Genomic DNA, 19,534 nt, shown 5'->3' on the forward strand with positions numbered 1-19,534 from the left:
CCAAACCACGTTTATAAACTCAAGAAGGCCCTGTACGGCCTGAAACAAGCACCTCGTGCTTGGTATGAGAGGTTGACCAATTTCCTGCTGACCAGGAACTATGTCAGAGGCAAAGCTGACACAACCTTATTTGGTAGCACAAATTTACGTAGATGATATAATATTTGGTGCTACTGACGAATCTATGTGCAAAGAATTTAGTAAACAGATGCAAACTGAGTTCGAAATGTCTATGATGGGAGAACTCAACTTCTTCCTTGGACTTCAAATCAACCAAGGGAATAACGACATCTTCATCGGTCAGTCTAAGTACGCCAAAGAAATGTTAAAGAAATTCGATATGGAAGATTGCAATCCCATATCAACCCCAATAGTTACTGACAATGTCCTGTGCACGAATGAGAAAGGTAAGTCAATAGACAGTAAGTTATATCGAGGTATGATTGGCTCTCTACTCTATCTTACTGCTAGTAGACCTGATATTCAGTACTCAGTATGCTATTGCGCTAGATATCAAGCTGACCCCAGAGAATCACACCTTATAGCTGTAAAAAGAATTTTTAGATATTTGCAGAGCTCAGTTAATGCAGGTTTGTGGTATCCAAACTCGAACAACTTCACACTCATTGGATACACTGATGCTGACTATGGACGGGACAAGCTAGAGCGTAAGAGCACTACTGGAGGATGTCACTTCCTTGGAAGCTGTCTAGTGTCTTGGTTCAGCAAGAAGTAGTCATCAGTTGCCCTGTCTACAACTGAAGCTGAGTACATTGCTGCTGGAAGCTGTGTGGCCCAAGTCTTATGGATTAAGTAACAGCTTGAGGATTACGGTGTCAAAACAGAAACAATTGAAGTCAAATGCGATAACAAAAGCGCTATTGACCTATCGAAAAATCCAATCCAACACAACAGGATGAAGCATGTCAGCATAATGCATCACTTCATCAGAGATCATGTACTCAAAGGTGAGATCAAGCTGACCTACGTACCAACAGATGAACAGCTTGCGGATATCTTCACTAAGCCTTTGGCTCGTGAGCAATTCAGCATACTCAGGGAAGCTATTGGTATGTGTAATCCCATTCAATAAATTCTTGATCAATATTGACTGATTATACTATATGCCGAGTAGCTATTGCATGCTAAGTAACTTACTCAAACTGAGCTAAACTAAATAACATAGAATCACCTTATGCTGACTAGACATACATGCTGAGTGATTACTACAGGCTGAGTTACTTCTGTATGAAAATCTCTTCTACGTAAAACTGAGCACTCAGTATTTTACTGAGTAAAATCCATTTAACATTAAATTCTAGCCCACGCGCCATAAATAGCCACCTAGGATGACGTAATCGCAATAATTAAGAAAACAAATTCGCCGAACATGTCATAAATGCCAGATTATTATCGTTTGATCATCTCGAGGTAAAACGGCTACTCCAACATTCTAGATCAACTCGACTCTCTATAAATAGTGGACGAATTCCCACTCACATCTCTTTACACTTTGAAATCTCTGGCAAATTGATTTCTATCAAAATCCCTAATCTTCAAATACTCTCAAAGAATCCTAAAAATCATGTCGGATTCCCAAAACATCTCCGGAGCTGATTATGACGGCAATCACTCCGATGAAAACACTCCATCTCCTGCTCAGCAGGAATACGTCGAGACTCCCACCAAGTCACAAGGACACGGTCAGCATGACCAAACTCTGAGCAAGAGCCCCCAAGCTGACCTTGCAACCCCTTCGAAAAAGAAGAAGAAAGACAAGCAACCTAAGGAAAAGGAATTTCGTATGGTGTACGACAGTGTCAAGAACTGTGAAGTACTTCATTGCCGGTGGTTCTCCCCAAGTTTTGTAACCGCTGAGAAGCCGTTCTGTGAATGGATCTCCAAAAACGGGTGGTCGGAATTATTCTCTCTCTCCGGTAAAGCTTACCCACGATTAGTAAGGGAATTCTATTCGAATCTGAAGGTGGATAAGGACAATGCTGACCATCTAGTCACAAAGGTCACGGGCAAGGACATCATGATAACTCCATCATACCTTGCAACTTTACTAAAACTGCCCAACAAGGGTAAAGAATTTAGAACCACAAACGTCAAACTTGACTACCCAGTTGAGTTCTGTAAAGCAAAGGACCACAAGGGAGAAATAGCCAGCAAGTGTATGGGTCAAAATCAAAAGATGGCTCATTACATCTTGACCAACTTTATCTTTCCTAAAGTAAACTCAGCCTCATCTGCCTCCAACTTCGAGCAGAATTTTATCTGGCACATGCTGACCTACCAACCACTCAATATGCCTGTCTTTCTTGTCGGTGCATTCTAACGAAGTACTGGGAAACTCAGGTTGGGCTCCCTCTATTGGGGTTTTGTGTCCTATAGTCAATTGTTGCAGGATACAAACTTATTGTAAATGAATTGTTCTTTATATCATTTGTTTTAATGAGATATATGTTTTATAACTATATAAAGGCAATCCCTTTTAAGCACTAAATAAAGTCTAATAAAAGGAAATCCGTAAGTTTGTTTAAAGTGATTATAAAGTGTTCATACAAGCATGAAGTGAGACAAAACTTTATAATAAACTAATAAACTTAAAACCACCCCAAGTCAAGTGATATATTTAGGATTGATATATCACAGTTGAGACTTGTATGTAACAATGTCTTCTGTCCGACAGAAAGCTGATCTCACAAGCTTCACATATATAGATATCTGGACAGTTACATAGATCTGGTGAAACGTTGTTCATTAGGATTGGGGATCCGATTTGAGATAACAGGATGGGTAGATTCATCCTTGTCAACTGTTCATCTCATTGGTATTAATAGGTATAACTAATCCTCAGACTCAAAGGAATGTTAATTGGTCATCCTGAATTACTGAATGTGAGACTTTGATCCTGTGGTCCCACGATCCTTAACAGAGATGACTCTGGGGTGTGAACTGCAAAGGTTGGGTGTCACATGAAGTAATTTCAGGGTAGTTATACATTGGATTGAGCATTTATCACTCCCGATTAATGGGAGATACATCCAAGGATCGCTTGTGGAAGACTCGACTCTAAACCCTTGCAAGGTGATAGCTTAAGAGTAGAAATTCGGATTTCACTTAACCTATCTTTTTGAGTTGACTCGGCCAATAACAAGTAAAACAAACGTCTCGCTATATGTGACTTGACATTACCCATAGTCATAAGATTCAGTTCAAGGATGTAGTTGATAAAGGATCGTATTATACTGTAACTAATACGGAAGGGTTAACGACAGAATCAACCTGTCTTCTTAACGGACTCCGGGGGAATGATTACAGACTTGCCAATAACATACTCAGTACATCATTCCGTTATGCAAGGATTAAATATAATTCTTGAAGAAATTAATTTAATAGTTGCATACGGCCAGAAGTAGTAAGAACCTAATGGATCACACATAAGACTTGGAACCAAAAAAGAGAGATGGATGTGATTAATAGATGGAAGCCCAATTGAGCCCAGTAAGGCCCATTTAAATGGAGGGGGCCGAAATTTATATATAGAAATAAGGAATTATTTTAATTCCATTAATCCTAATTTGATTAGGTTTGTGAATTAAATTAATTAAGAGATAATTAAGTTAAGAGTTTTAATTAGATTAATATACTCCTATTATTATCCAATTAGGTTATTTATTATTATCCTAAATGTATTTGATATATTATAAGATAATAATTAGGAATCCTATTCCGAATGGAATTCCTATTAAGTAACCTATTCCTATCTAACTAGGGTTTAGATACAAGCGACTATATATACCCCCTCCTTATGAGAATTTCGACTAAGCCTCCTAACCTCCGTTTATGTGATTTTCGAAACCTACATTAAGAGAGAGAGTGAATTCGCATCCCATAGTTCGTGGACAAGAATTCATACGGCTTCCGTCAATTGATTAATCTCATTCATCTCCTTTTCTCTTTGATCTTGTGTTGGTTAATTAGAGGCAATCTATTTTGGTTGCATCTCATAAGGGTTGATTCTAACTTAATCTCACCGTGTTCACGAAAGAAGGAAAAACAATCAAAAGGGAGAAATTCGTTTTTCTTCGCCTACATCAGGTCAGTTCACTATTTTGCGGATTCCCGGAGATTGAACCGTCGGATCGTCGCGATATTTGGACAGTAGCTTCTAGACATATTCTTCCACGTTTCCACCGAAGGGATTGTCGTTCAGAGGTCTGGAAGGTATGTTTTGGATAGAGGCAGATTGGTAAACAGTTTACATCTTCTTTGAAGTTGTGGGCACTTCGTTTGCAACGGTAGATTGATCATCGAAAGGTATTTCTTCTTATCCCTCTTTATATGAAATAACAATTAACGGATCCTATGGTTAAAAAGGAAGTAGGCTAAAATTTTATATTTCCGCTGCTATACCTTAGCCTTAATCTCCTTCAGTGGTATCAGAGCCATCGTTAAATCCGTTATTTCATATATGAAAATATAGAAGTTTTCAATAGGATTGAATAAATATTTATGGTTAGGATTAATTGACAAATAGTATTGATTGATTAATTCTAAAGATAAATAAAGTTTTGATTAATTGTTAATTGAAACTGATTATGCTTATGTTCCTAATTATTTCGGTTGATAATCATTATAACAAAATCTATTAGTTTTATAGTTAGGTTGATAAAATTAGTTTTATTAATGCTAAATGATAAAACGGAAATCTATTGTAGATTATCCTATTTCTGAAAACCGTTTTAAAATTGTTTTAGAATGTTTTCAGAAATTAATAGTTTTCTGTTTTGATTATCGAATGAATAATTCGTTTAAATGTTTGTTTTTACCAATATGTAAATCAAAGTGTTAAATGAATTAAAATCAAAATAAATGGGACGAGCATAATCAACGTTTTATATGGTTATATTAATCTAATGATTAATATAAAGATACAAAACGATTAGAAGTAAAATTGGATGAAATTTAATTTGACGAGTTAATGTGATTAACCTAAATATTATATAAGCCGATTATGTAATCAACCAATTAAATTTATTTAATTGAGTCTATGCATGTTTGAAGTTATGGATATATTTGGAACCTCTTTTAGTCTTTTGGTATTTTTGAAATAGGGTCTGCACGTCCTGCCTTTCTACTATCTATTGTAATTTCTCCTCTCATCTGATTCCCTTCAATTCAATTGAAGTTTTCTTATAGTAATATAAAAATTAATATGTAATTTCAAGGCGCCATGGAGAAGACGGAGGACCTAAAGAGAAATATGTAATAGTTAGTATTTCCTTAGGTTTGCCCTTTTATTCCGTCTTTGGCTCGACGGAATAATTTAGATGATATGTCCATAACGCCAATGTATGTATGTATGTATGTGTGTCTGATGTATGCTAAAGCAAATCAAGATTAAGTTAGATTATGAGACCTAAATAAAATCCCTCGTTAAAAAGTTAAGTAAATAAGCAAGTTATTAAAATCGGTTGCCCCTCCCTAATATTATAATTCAGCCGGCAGTACTGGGAGCCTTTGGGTTGTTGGCTAAAGTCAAGCTCGGGGTCTTATGGTAACACCTGGATTATCGAAAATCGTTCTTTCATGAATATGGGGTAGTACTTAAATTAGATTATGATAATTGGATGAGCAAACTCATGTTGTCATAAACTAATGGGCAAAATGGTTGGGATTAATATGAATGACATATTAGTTACTAATGTGGTTAGCAACCCAATAACCTAGGAATCACATTCGAGATGTGATTGATTGCATGAATCTACCTAACAAATGGGACTAGCTTGTTGGCTAAAGTCAAGGCGAAATCTCAAGAGTTAGGATCCTAGCTCACTAAAGGATTTGTGAAATTCTTCGAATTAATATGGAGGGTTATTAATTTGGCAAAATAGTGGGAGCAATCTGAAATAAATTAAAAGGCCTATAATTTTAGATTGTTATACTTTAAAGCAAATGAATAACATACGTTTACTCTTTCTCACTCTAAGTTTAATTAAACACTCTTAAAATCATGACTAACACCAATCTGCAAAATATACTTACCGATAACAAGTTGAATGGTTCAAACTTCACCGACTGGTTTCGTAACCTCAAAATCGTTTTGAAGTTCGATAAAAATAGGGTATGTATTTGATACATCGATACCCCCTATCCCTGAGGATGATGCTCCCAATCGATGCTTATCAGAAGCACAAGGCTGATGACGATCATGCCAGATGCATCATACTTGCATCGATGACATCGGAATTACAAAGGCAACTATGCCTGTTCCATCATCATGCACCTAAAGGAATTGTTTGGGAAACAGACCAGGTGTGAAAGCTACGAGATATCCAAGATGCTATATCGTAGTAGGATGCAAGAGGGCACATCTGTCATGACACATTGTGTCAAGATGATTGGCTACATTACCAAACTTTCTAGTATTGGATTTGCGATGGATAACGAATTGAGCATAGACTTAATTCTTCAATCCCTCCCAGAAAGTTATTCACAGTTCATTATGAACTATCAGATGAATGACTTGCAAACCTCTTTTGAAGAGCTTGCAAATATGCTCAAGTCAGTTGAGCCCAATATAAAGAAAGGTAAGAAAGCCGTGCCCAACAAAACTAAGGGAAAGGAAGTGAAGAAGCACAAAGGAGAGTGCCACTTCTGTGGTGAAGAAAGGCATTGGAAAAGAAACTGTTTGGTGTGCCTAGCTACCCTCAAGAAGGGAAAAAGTCGGTACTCCAACATCTGGTATGTTCTATATTTCGATAAAGAACAAACATTGCGATTTTTATAGAGATGGGATTTTCTATTTTTCAGGAATATCACAAAATGAGATTTATGTGTTAGATTTATGTTTTCGCAATTGATACCAAAAGACATAAGCTAGATAATTCAACTTGCTTGTGGGATTGTCATATAAACAAGAGACGCATGATAAAGCTACATTCAGATGGGCTTATAGATCCAATCGATTCTGAATCATTGGAAACATGTGAATCATGTTTAAAAGGTAAAATGACAAAGACACCCTTTAGCAATAAAGGTGAGCGTGTATCAGACACTCTAGGACTCATTCATTCAGATGTATGTGGTCCTATGTCAGTCCAAGCAAGAGGAGGATTCAGATACTTCATTAGCTTCGTAGATGATCATACTCGCTATGGTTATATCTACTTGATGAGGCACAAATCAGAAGCTTTTGACAAGTTCAAATGCTTCAAGAATGAAGTGAAAAATCAATTAGGAAAGAAAATAAAGACACTTCGATCTGATCGAGGTGGCGAATATCTTTCTGATGATTTTCTGAATTATCTAACTGAATATGGGATATGCTCACAATGGACACCTCCCTATACACCACAACACAATGGTGTATCCGAGAGGAGAAACCGTACCCTATTAGATATGGTATGATCCATGATGAGCATGGCCTTACTTCCAAAGACGTTCTGGGGCTATGTCTTAGAAACTGCCCTCTTCACCCTGAACCGACTACCAACCAAATCCGCTGTTTCCACACCATATGAATTATTCGTTGGTAAGAAACCCGTGTTCTCGTTCATGAGAGTATGGGGTTGTTCAGCATATGTCAAATGCGTTGCGTCCGACAAATTAGATTCTAAATCTGATAAATGTTTCTTCATTGGATATCCCAGGGAAACCATAGGGTATTACTTCTATCATCCAGATGATCAGAAAGTAATAGTATCCAAACATGCAACCTTCTTAGAGAAAGAGTTTCTCGAAGAAACACAAAAAGGAAGCGTGATTGAACTCGACGAAGTTCAAGAGGAAGAAACAACGACTGAAACAACAGAAACGGTTGAGGTACCCGAAGAAGTCCCATTAGATGAGACTCCAGTGGCACCTATTCGTAGATCACGAAGAGTTCGTGAACTCCCAGTTAGATATGGTTTTCTAGTGGGAGATGATGACGAGGTTCCCGTGTTAGACGACGAACCCGAAAACTATGAAGAGGCTCTTACTAGTCCAGATTCTAAAGCATGGCTTGAGGCCATGGATTCTGAAATGGATTCCATGTATACTAACCAAGTTTGGACTTTGGTTGATCCACCCGAAGGGATAAAACCCATAGGGTGCAGATGGATCTTCAAAAAGAAGACTAACATGGATGGAAAGGTTAGCACCTACAAGGCTAGGTTGGTAGCGAAAGGATATCGTCAAAAAAAAAACAAGGTGTTGATTATGACGAAACCTTCTCTCCCATTGCTATGTCCAAATCAATCAGAATCATGCTTGCAATTGCCGCTCATTTTGATTATGAGATTTGGCAAATGGATGTGAAAACAGCTTTCCTAAACGGAAACCTGCTTGAGGATGTATACATGATGTAACCTGAAGGTTTCATATCAAAGGATGCAAATAAAGTTTGCAAACTTCAAAGATCCATTTATGGACTCAAGCAAGCATCTAGAAGCTGGAACAAGCGTTTTGACGAAACCATAAAACAATTTGGTTTCGAACAAAATTGCGAAGAAGCTTGCATTTACAAGAAAGCAAGTGGGAGCTCTATAGCATTTCTCATACTATATGTGGACGATATACTGTTAATGGGAAATGACATTGCTCTTTTACAGTCAGTGAAAATATGGTTATCCGGTAACTTCTCAATGAAAGACCTCGGTGAAGCAGCCTATATACTTGGTATAAAGATCTATAGGGATAGATCACGTAGACTGCTTGGTCTTTCACAGGCTACATACATTGAAAAGGTGCTAAATCGGTTTAGCATGCTTGAATCGAAACGAGGTAACTTACCCATGGTACATGGAGTAAAGTTAAACAATCATCAATGTCCTAAAACTGATGATGACAAATGACGCATGGCTGTAGTCCCGTACGCCAGCGCGATCGGTTCGATTATGTATGCTATGCTATGCACTAGACCCGACATAGCGTTCGCGTTATCTGTAACGAGTAGTTACCAAGGGAATCCGGGAGACGAGCACTGGATTGCCGTCAATAACATTCTTAAGTACTTGAGAAGAACTAAAGATATGTTTCTAGTGTACAGAGAAGGAGATCTGAAAATATAAGGATTTTCAGACGCTAGTCATCTTACAGATGAGAATGATTTTAAATCCCAATCAGGATACCTGTTTATCCTAAATGGGGGCGCGGTCAGTTGGAAAAGTTCCAAGCAGGGAAGCGTAGCTTTCTCTACGACCGAGTCAGAGTACATCGCTGCTGCGGAAGCAGCAAAGGAAGCAGTTTGGATTAGAAAGTTCATTACAGAACTAGGAGTGGTGCCTGACATTGTCAATCCCATTACTCTGTACTGTGATAACAATGGAGCCATTGCGCAAGCAAAGGACCCACGGTCTCATAATGCATCCAAGCACTACCTAAAACGATACCACATCATTAGAGAGATTGTGGCTAGAGGAGATGTGAGAATAGAAAGAGTGCCTACAGAGGACAACGTTGCAGATCCGTTGACAAAGCCTTTAACCCAGAAAGTACATGATCGTCATTTAACTTCTACTGGGATAAGTTTTAGAAACAATTGGCTTTAGTCCAAGTGGGAGTATGTTGGGGTTTTGTGTCCTATAGTCAATTGTTGCAGGATACAAACTTATTGTAAATGAATTGTTCTTTATATCATTTGTTTTAATGAGATATATGTTTTATAACTATATAAAGGCAATCCCTTTTAAGCACTAAATAAAGTCTAATAAAAGGAAATCCGTAAGTTTGTTTAAAGTGATTATAAAGTGTTCATACAAGCATGAAGTGAGACAAAACTTTATAATAAACTAATAAACTTAAAACCACCCCAAGTCAAGTGATATATTTAGGATTGATATATCACAGTTGAGACTTGTATGTAACAATGTCTTCTGTCCGACAGAAAGCTGATCTCACAAGCTTCACATATATAGATCTCTGGACAGTTACATAGATCCGGTGAAACGTTGTTCATTAGGATTGGGGATCTGATTTGAGATAACAGGATGGGTAGATTCATCCTTGTCAACTGTTCATCTCATTGGTATTAATAGGTATAACTAATCCTCAGACTCAAAGGAATGTTAATTGGTCATCCTGAATTACTGAATGTGAGACTTTGATCCTGTGGTCCCACGATCCTTAACAGAGATGACTCTGGGGTGTGAACTGCAAAGGTTGGGTGTCACATGAAGTAATTTTAGGGTAGTTATACATTGGATTGAGCATTTATCACTCCCGATTAATGGGAGATACATCCAAGGATCGCTTGTGGAAGACTCGACTCTAAACCCTTGCAAGGTGATAGCTTAAGAGTAGAAATTCGGATTTCACTTAACCTATCTTTTTGAGTTGACTCAGCCAATAACAAGTAAAATGAACGTCTCGCTATATGTGACTTGACATTACCCATAGTCATAAGATTCAGTTCAAGGATGTAGTTGATAAAGGATCGTATTATACCGTAACTAATACGGAAGGGTTAACGACAGAATCAACCTGTCTTCTTAATGGACTCTGGGGGAATGATTACAGACTTGCCAATAACATACTCAGTACATCATTTCGTTATGCAAGGATTAAATATAATTCTTGAAGAAATTAATTTAATAGTTGCATACGGCCAGAAGTAGTAAGAACCTAATGGATCACACATAAGACTTGGAACCAAAAAAGAGAGATGGATGTGATTAATAGATGGAAGCCCAATTGAGCCCAGTAAGGCCCATTTAAATGGAGGGGGCCGAAATTTATATATAGAAATAAGGAATTATTTTAATTCCATTAATCCTAATTTGATTAGGTTTGTGAATTAAATTAATTAAGAGATAATTAAGTTAGGAGTTTTAATTAGATTAATATACTCCTATTATTATCCAATTAGGTTATTTATTATTATCCCAAATGTATTTGATATATTATAAGATAATAATTAGGAATCCTATTCCGAATGGAATTCCTATTAAGTAACCTATTCCTATCTAACTAGGGTTTAGATACAAGCGACTATATATACCCCCTCCTTATGAGAATTTCGACTAAGCCTCCTAACCTCCATTTATGTGATTTTCGAAACCTACATTAAGAGAGAGAGAGTGAATTCGCATCCCCTAGTTCATGGACAAGAATTCATACGGCTTCCGTCAATTGATTAATCTCATTCATCTCCTTTTCTCTTTGATCTTGTGTTGGTTAATTAGAGGCAATCTATTTTGGTTGCATCTCATAAGGGTTGATTCTAACTTAATCTCACCGTGTTCACGAAAGAAGGAAAAACAATCAAAAGGGAGAAATTCGTTTTTCTTCACCTACATCAGGTCAGTTCGCTATTTCGCGGATTCCCGGAGATTGAACCGTCGGATCCTCGCGATTTTTGGACAGTAGCTTCTAGACATATTCGTCCACGTTTCCTCCGAAGGGATTGTCGTTCGGAGGTCTGGAAGGTCTGTTTCGGATAGGGGCAGATTGGTAAACAGTTTACATCTCCTTTGAAGTTGTGGGCACTTCGTTTGCAACGGTAGATTGATCATCGAAAGGTATTTCTTCTTATCCCTCTTTATATGAAATAACGATTAACGGATCCTATGGTTAAAAAGGAAGTAGGCTAAAATTTTATATGTCCGCTGCTATACCTTAGCCTTAATCTCCTTCACCCTCATCACAAGAATTCTTGAAGACCATCAGGTGAGCACGGTCGGTGAAACTGAGTCATGGGGAACTGAGATTACAGCGGCACTGCTGTTCGGATTAGCATACAACCAACCTCTCAAGTCTAAGAAAGGAAAGGGGGCTGTTGAAGAAAATGAGGAAGAAGTTGATGCTGAGGAAGGAGCACAAGCTATACCGACCAAGAAGGGAAAGAAGGTTGTGGAGCAACCTCGTACTGACCGCACCAGGCAAGATAAAAAGCGAAAAACTGACCAAACCGCTAAAGACATCAATACTGTCCCGAAGAAAATTCGGATTTGTATCTAGCGTGCAGAAGGCTGCTGCTAAGCAAGCCAAGTCAGCTGGGAAAAGGCCCGCTGTGGATGAGGAAGAAGAAACCGAGGATACTCCAGAAACACCTCTGAGAAAGAAGAAGAGATCTTCTGGTCTGAGTCTAATTGATGCTGCCCTTCTTGGCTTTGTCGTCTCTCATGATTCCCATTTCGTGAGAAGCCAAGAGATTGACCTTGAGAAAACCCCTTCTGACCAGGAAAATGAATTGGGAGATTTTGGAGGACAGTTTGATGCTGAGCGAACAGCCAATGTTGATGATGAGCTAGATAAGAATGCTGCTGAGCAAACTAAGTCAGTCGATGCTGAGCCAACTGAACTACAAGCTGACCAAATAGTAAGAGTTCAAACTGTGAGAAGCCTTAATGCTGTCCTAGAGCTCAATTCTTCATCTGAGTCTCTTGACTCAATTGCTGCTGACCCCTCACCTCCAACCAAAATGGTCAGTTCTGAAAAGAGTTTCAAACGAAAAGCTCACAAGTACAACTCCCTAGACCTATTGGCTGATTCTCCACTTAGAGAACCAATTACTGACCTAACTGGACTTTAGTACGAATTCTTCTCCTCCGTCATCGAGCCAACTACAGATCAATTCACACAAAAGCAAGCCTCTGTTACTCATACTGAGGAACACGCCAAGACTCCTGAAAATCCAATCTCTGCCGAGCAAGAGCTCGAAGTTCAAGCTGCTCTAGAAGGTGAGCCAGCAAAGGAAAATCTTGTCCATGTAAGTTCTGAAGTAACTCCTCTTGCACCAACTCAACTTCAGAATGATACTGAGCAGGTCAACATCTCTGCCGATCCACCTCTTCCTAACCCAATCTCGCAGAATGTTGAACAGTCAGTTCCTAGTGCTGACTTAAACAAAAGTCCAGCCGTTGACCACGATGGCACATCTAGTTCTGGTAAACAACCTCCTCCTCCACCATCTAGTACTGGAAAGCAACCTACTCAAATACCGGCTGCTAAGCGAACTCCTGAGGCAACTTATGCCTACCTAAATGCTACTGAGTCTAGGCGTCGAATCATTGACTCAGCTCAATCCATTCTCCAGGATTTGACTCCCTCTCATACCGATGCTGCTGGGTTCGTTAATGTTGAGTCAACACAACTTTCTTCTGTCACTCAACTCCTGAATGAGATCAAGGGTCTCAAAGATCTTGTGAGTGTAATGACAACTGTTCAATCTCAACAACCCAAGCAAGACTCCATAGTGAAGCTAGCTGAACTGCAGTTAATGATGGTGAATCAAATGGATTCCCTCCAACGCCAAATAAATTCTCTGTCTGCAGTAAACACGGGATATTCCACCTCTGCTGAGGTTGACCACCATTTCACCAAGCTACACTCTGAGCTGACCGGTACTCGTGCGCTAATTTCCTCCGCTTCCTAGTGTTCGATCGAGCAAATTAGCGAAGCTATCCGTCTACTCAACTTGAGTAAGGAAGAGATGGATACTGACTTGGTGAAAACAAATGAAATCCTGCAATACTCCCAAGCCACCTTCAAACATGTGCGCCATACGAATGCTCAATGTCAGTTCTACGATTCGGCCTTGCTCAAAATGTATCATCAAGCTTATGCTAGGCTAACTGACACGCTGACCTAGATTGGGAAATCACAAGAATATATTCTCAGTATGCTTAGTGCATCCATTCGAGTGCCCGGATCCATTATAGACGATGGCGTTCCTGTCTTCGACGGTCTCAGGGAGAGCACGAAACAGCTTAAGGTGTACTCAGTGAGATTGACTCGTGCTATTCTGAATGACACCTTCATTCCTCCTCCGCCCGATGCTGGAAAAACGGGGGAGAAAGAACAAGCTGATGAAACTCAACACAAATCAGGGGAAGCAGGAGAAGCATCTGGTAGTCAGCAGCAACAAAGAAACGCCAAGGGAAAAGGCAAAGTTAATCCTGCCCACCAAGCCCAAGTCAACATAAAGAAATAGACTAGTCATTCGAACTTGACTTGCAGTATTGTATTTGGTTTTGGCATTTTCTATTTTTTTTATGCTGTCTAACCATCTATCTATTTTAAGCATCTTTTTCTTTTTTTAAACTGACTTATCTACATATGATGCTTACTTAAATATGCTATATGCTGAACTGTCTTAAATGAACAAACAATCGAAGGAACATGCATGAAACTCTCAACACACATTTACTCTGATACATGAATACATTTTGCTCTGATACAAAAATTCATAGATATAATCTCTCTGATACCTAAAACTGACCGTGTATCAAACTAAGTAAACACATGTTCCAACATATTGACCTCTTCTGAAAGCTGACCTAGGACCATCTGAATTAGATCTTAGAAGGTCTAGAATTGAACTTAGTCAGTACAAGCATGTTTTGATTTTTCTCAATTAAATCTTGGAAGGTTTAGAGTTATGTTAAGATAATAAATGCAACCCTTACGGGGGAGAAATTTCAAAAGAATCTAAGGCAACTCAATCATGGGGAATTTCAAAACTGAGTTCCATAATTAAAAAATTTGCCAACATCAAAATGGGGGAGTTTGTTGAAACACCTTTCCAACGTGATTTTGATTTGACAAAATTATTTAAGTTAATCCATGATTAAGACAATTAAATTTAAGTGCTTTGATTTAATTGTACTAATGCGTTTGTTCAATGTTGAGTATAAAAATATTTATAAGAACATTAATCAAATTAAGACAGAACATAGTGAGCATGACAACATAGCGCCGGCTGAGTAAAGAATAACTCAGTACGAAAGAAGGAAAGTCTTCTTCAGAACCGAAGCTTACAAATGAAGCTGATCACAGAAGCTGAATGAAAAGCAACTCAGCATAAAAGAAGAGAAGTCTTCTTCGGAACTATATCTTGCAGAACGAAGCTGACTGTGGAAGCTGAGTGAAAGGCAACTCAGTATCGGAATTGGCAACAATCAAAGACAACGGCGATCAAAGTCATGCTGAATGATTTTAAGGACAGCACCAATGATCCGTTTGCTAAAAGACAAGATCCGACAGTGATCTGCACCAATTTAGAAGCTTTGGAATTATGCATGGATACAGTTTCGAGACGCATGGGTCAAATGTCCGCTGGCTAAATGACAAAACCTGCACTAGAAGACAAACCTGCGAAAAGAAGACAAGCATGGCTCCTGCGAAATTCAGACGACAGGATTGGCCTGCAAATCTGAAGCTGACCAGAACAATGTCGGAAGAAAGAGCCGTTTGAATTCAACGGATAGATCCGAATTCAAATGATTTTGTCTTCAGATTTCAACTATAAAACGACAAGTACACTTCTTGGATTACTAGCCGAAAATACAAGTGAAAAAGAGCATACATACAAAGCACATCAAAACAAGAAAAAGATCTTACACCAAATTTCTATCTCTGTGTAAAAGCTAGATTGATTTTGTAATCATCTAAAGTGTTCTTTGTCTGAAAAAGAACAAGTCTGTATCAATTGTAGAATTGAGAGAGTTGTGTTGAGTACTCGGTTTTAGGTACTCAGTGGTAGAGAAATCTAGGTGTTCGGTTATAGCACTTAGTAGGAGTTGAGTAGAAGAATAGAGGACGATACTCTTGCATATTCAGTTGCCTTGTAAAAAGTTTGTGCTCTACCTTTAAAGAGCTCAGTATTGGATTGAAAAAGCCCGGAGGGATTCTGGGGACTGGACGTAGGCGGAGAGGCCGAACCAGGATAAGTCGTGCTGAGTAATTTCTAACTCTACCTCAATATATATATGTATGTGTTGCTTGCTATATTTACTCAGTATATAAATTGTTTAAGCTGACACTGAGTAAATTAAGAGTGTTGAGTTAGAAGCTGACCACAAAAGCGTTATTTCTCAACTCGCAAGTAAAACAGTTCTAGTCAGTATCTGACTAAAACTGTCTTACGCCTCACTCGGCCGTGCTGACCAAAACTGAGTTGTGAAACTCAAAGAATTATATTAAGTCAGCATAATTAAAACGAAAAATTTATATTAGTTCCTAAACCCCCCCCCCTTGGAACTAATTACACGGAACCAACAGATCTCAGGATGAACTCATGGCACGACGCCGTATTTCCAGCCGTACGCCCTATATGCTAGGGAGGCGGGTCTTATCTTGTCTTTTCTCCCTTCAGGTCCTCCTTTGTGGGAATATTCTCAGTTTTAATCCTTCATGTTTTATGGCGGATGTTATCAGAACCCCCCCTAAAAGGTCCATAAAGTCCTTTAGGGCTTTTTATCTCCTCCGTATGTAGGTGGCATTTATTGCTTCTTGGGTGGCGTTTTTTCTTATTTCGATTGCCTTTTTAGTTCCTGCAAGAGTTTTCTGTGATTTTTCACCCTTTGCACACCAAATTTCCCTGTACGTTCATCTTACAATCTTTTTGGCTTGGACTTGATAATTTCTTATTTTGTCAAGCTTCCTACATACCCCGTTAATTTTTTAGGAATCAAAGCCACGTAGTTCTACCGTCATCCTAGACATTCGCCACTCTAGCTTTGTTCCCCCATTTTAAGCTTTATTCACTTTTTTTGGGGTTCTAGCACTCTAGGCACTTATCTTTTTAGCCTTTACTGATTCTCCAAAGTGTTTTTACTTAGTTTTGGCGAAGGCGAGACTTTATTATCTTGGATGAAGATGAGGTTTCATTTCTTTTGATGAAGGAGATACGCCAATTGTAGCTTTATTCGAGCGTTCTTTGAGTCATTCGCCATTCCATAGGTTTTACTTTTGCCATCTGAGCATTTGCCTTGCGGGGCTTTTTCCTTCGTTTGCCATATTTTGCATTCGCCATATCGGGCTTTTTCTTAGGCGTTCTTCATGCCATTCGCCATTTGAGGCTTTACTTTTGCCATATGGACATTCGCCTCGTGGGGCTTATTCTTTTGTTCGCCATATTTTGCATTCGCCACATCGGGCTTTTATTCTGCTTTTGTGAAGAATTTCATTGTTTCTTCTATGTTTGATCTTTTGAGAACATCTTTCTTAAGTATCTAAACTTATTTTGCTTTTGAGGAGATTTTTGTTTAAGTGTTTAAACTTATTCCACATTTGAGGAGATTTTGCTTAAGTGTCTAAACTTTTCCACCATATTGATCTTTCAAGTGTTTAAACTTTTCCACCATATTGATCTTTCAAGTGTTTAAACTTTTCCACCATATCGATCTTTCAAGTCTTTATATCGATCTTTCAAGTCTTTTAAACTTTTCCACCATATTCTGGGGTAGGTGGCCAGCCGTCCCCCGGTAAGCTTGCGATAAGCTTTTAAGGATTTCCTTTGCGCAGGATGAATCCGCCCATTAATAGGATATCTAAATGACCACTTTGCAAAGAAGTATCTATCCGTTGTGGGACATTTATAATTTGGATCCGCCATATGAAGGGACTTTTAAAAGATTACTTCACGGAGAAGAGAATCTGCCTAGCTGCGGAGGGACTTTATATAAAATCTCACTGCAGGAGAAACATGGAGAACCCAAATGGTGAATTTTCCCTATGGAGGGACTTGCATAAAATCTCATCATAGGAGAAACATGGAGAACACAAATGGAGAATATGCCCTATGGAAGGACTTGCATAAAATCTCATCATGGGAGAAAAATGGAGAACACAAATGGAGAATCTGCCCTACGGAGGGACTTTGTATAAATCTCACTACGGGAGACAAATGGAGAATCTATGCCTTCCCTCTTGGTTAGAAGACATTTATATAATGCCCTAAAAAGAAACATGCAAGCAAAGAATCAATTATTCAATAGCAATTTATTCATTGAGCAAGAAATGGCTTGTCGTTATTACAATGGCGAACGGTATTTCACCTTTTGGAGAGATTTTGTATTTGACCCACGAAGGAGAATATAATGCCTCTTGATAATCTTTTGGAGAGATTTTGTATTTGATCAATGAAGGAGAATGTAATGCCTCTCGATGAGAATTCCCCCTTTCTTTATTTCAATCGATGGAGTAAAAAATGTGACACATTGGTAAAAAAATGTGACGCCTCTTAATAAGGACTTTGTCTGCCCTTGATGGGACTTTGTCGAAAATTCAGAAAGAATTTCAATTCGCACTAGATTTCCTCCGAATTACTAGGGTAGGTGGCCAACCGTCCCCTAGAAGCTTATGATAAGCTTTATGGATTTCTTTCACTGGGATCCCAATGTATGGAGACATTTATGTTGTCTGTGAACTCTGCAAACAAAAGGATAAACACGTTTGATAACAAAGGTTAGTTTATTTAATGGGGCAATGTCATTGCCTTTATTACAATGGATACCGATCTTCCTGAGAGACTTGTTAAAGCTCGCCCTTGATGGGGGATCACTTTGTCCTGTCTTTGAGGTAAGTGGGCCCGCCCTAGATGAGGGATCACTTTGTCTTATTTTTGAGGTAGCTGATCCGCCGGTGGGATTTGTCATTCGCCAGCCATTGGGCGTATATCACCTCTTTGATTACATTCGCCTTCTTTAGCTTTTGCTATTTCTTCTTTTATAGGATTTGGAAAGAAATAGAACAAAACTAAGCAAATGAATATAAGAAATATGGCGAGAAAGAATAAATTATAAAATATAGGATACTATAACAGTTTAATGCACATATAAGAATACGTAAAAATACTGATTGTTAGGCCCATGGTTCTATATTTTCTGAGCAACTACATTTGCATCTTCCGCCATGTTTAGCTTACGTGTTCAATAATGACTTGCTTCATCTCCCATCCTTTAATCACCATTGTTACTACTAATGCATCTGCATGTGGAGGGATTATTGGACCTGTTTCTGCATAAAAGGGTGATTGACGGATGTTTTATCCTGGGCGGATATTTTGACTTCTTTTTTCACGGGTGGCTGATACCCTGGTCCATCTGATATGACATTAATATTTATTTCTAGGCTCTATCTTCTGCTTGTCATTGTCATGTTATTTGTTATTCTAGACAAATTTATCTTCTACTTTTCTAGCTCCCAGCAAGCTTCTGTGTCGCGGCCATTTCTTCTACGGAACCTGCAATTCACCTTGTCGTACATGCTCCCCTCCTTTGGGTTTTGGATATTTAATGTCTCGTTTATACTGACTCTTCTTCTTTATATTGTGGCAAGTTGGGAGCTTTAAGCCTTTTGTCTGCCTCATATCCTAGGATTCGTGCTGTGGATGGCGAATTCCTGTTAACAAGGTATGAACCTTCCTAGTATGATGATCCGCCTGTTCAACCTTTGGATCTTTCCTTTTTGGCGAATGACATAACTAATGAATTTTTTTCTGAAGTGGCTCCGAATTTACACTTCTCTGGATTGAGCTTTATTTTTCATGCCAGTGTTTGGCACCAGTTGTAGTATTAGTGATTCCCTTGTACTTGTGGGTTAGTTCTGAAAGAACTCCAAAAGTGGAGCATACCCTGTCCATTATTATAAGATTGCGGTAAGTCATAAAAGCTATATTCACTTACTTTAGGGATCAATTGCTTGATCCATGGAACAGACTTCATATCGAAAGACTGTTTGCATGGACCTCGTTGGAAAATATCATGTATGATGCAATGTCTCCTTATGGAATTTCTAGTTCATCTTGGAATCAACTCAG

Source organism: Euphorbia lathyris, chromosome 3, assembly GCF_963576675.1.
Source record: "Euphorbia lathyris chromosome 3, ddEupLath1.1, whole genome shotgun sequence".
Taxonomy (NCBI): domain Eukaryota; kingdom Viridiplantae; phylum Streptophyta; class Magnoliopsida; order Malpighiales; family Euphorbiaceae; genus Euphorbia; species Euphorbia lathyris.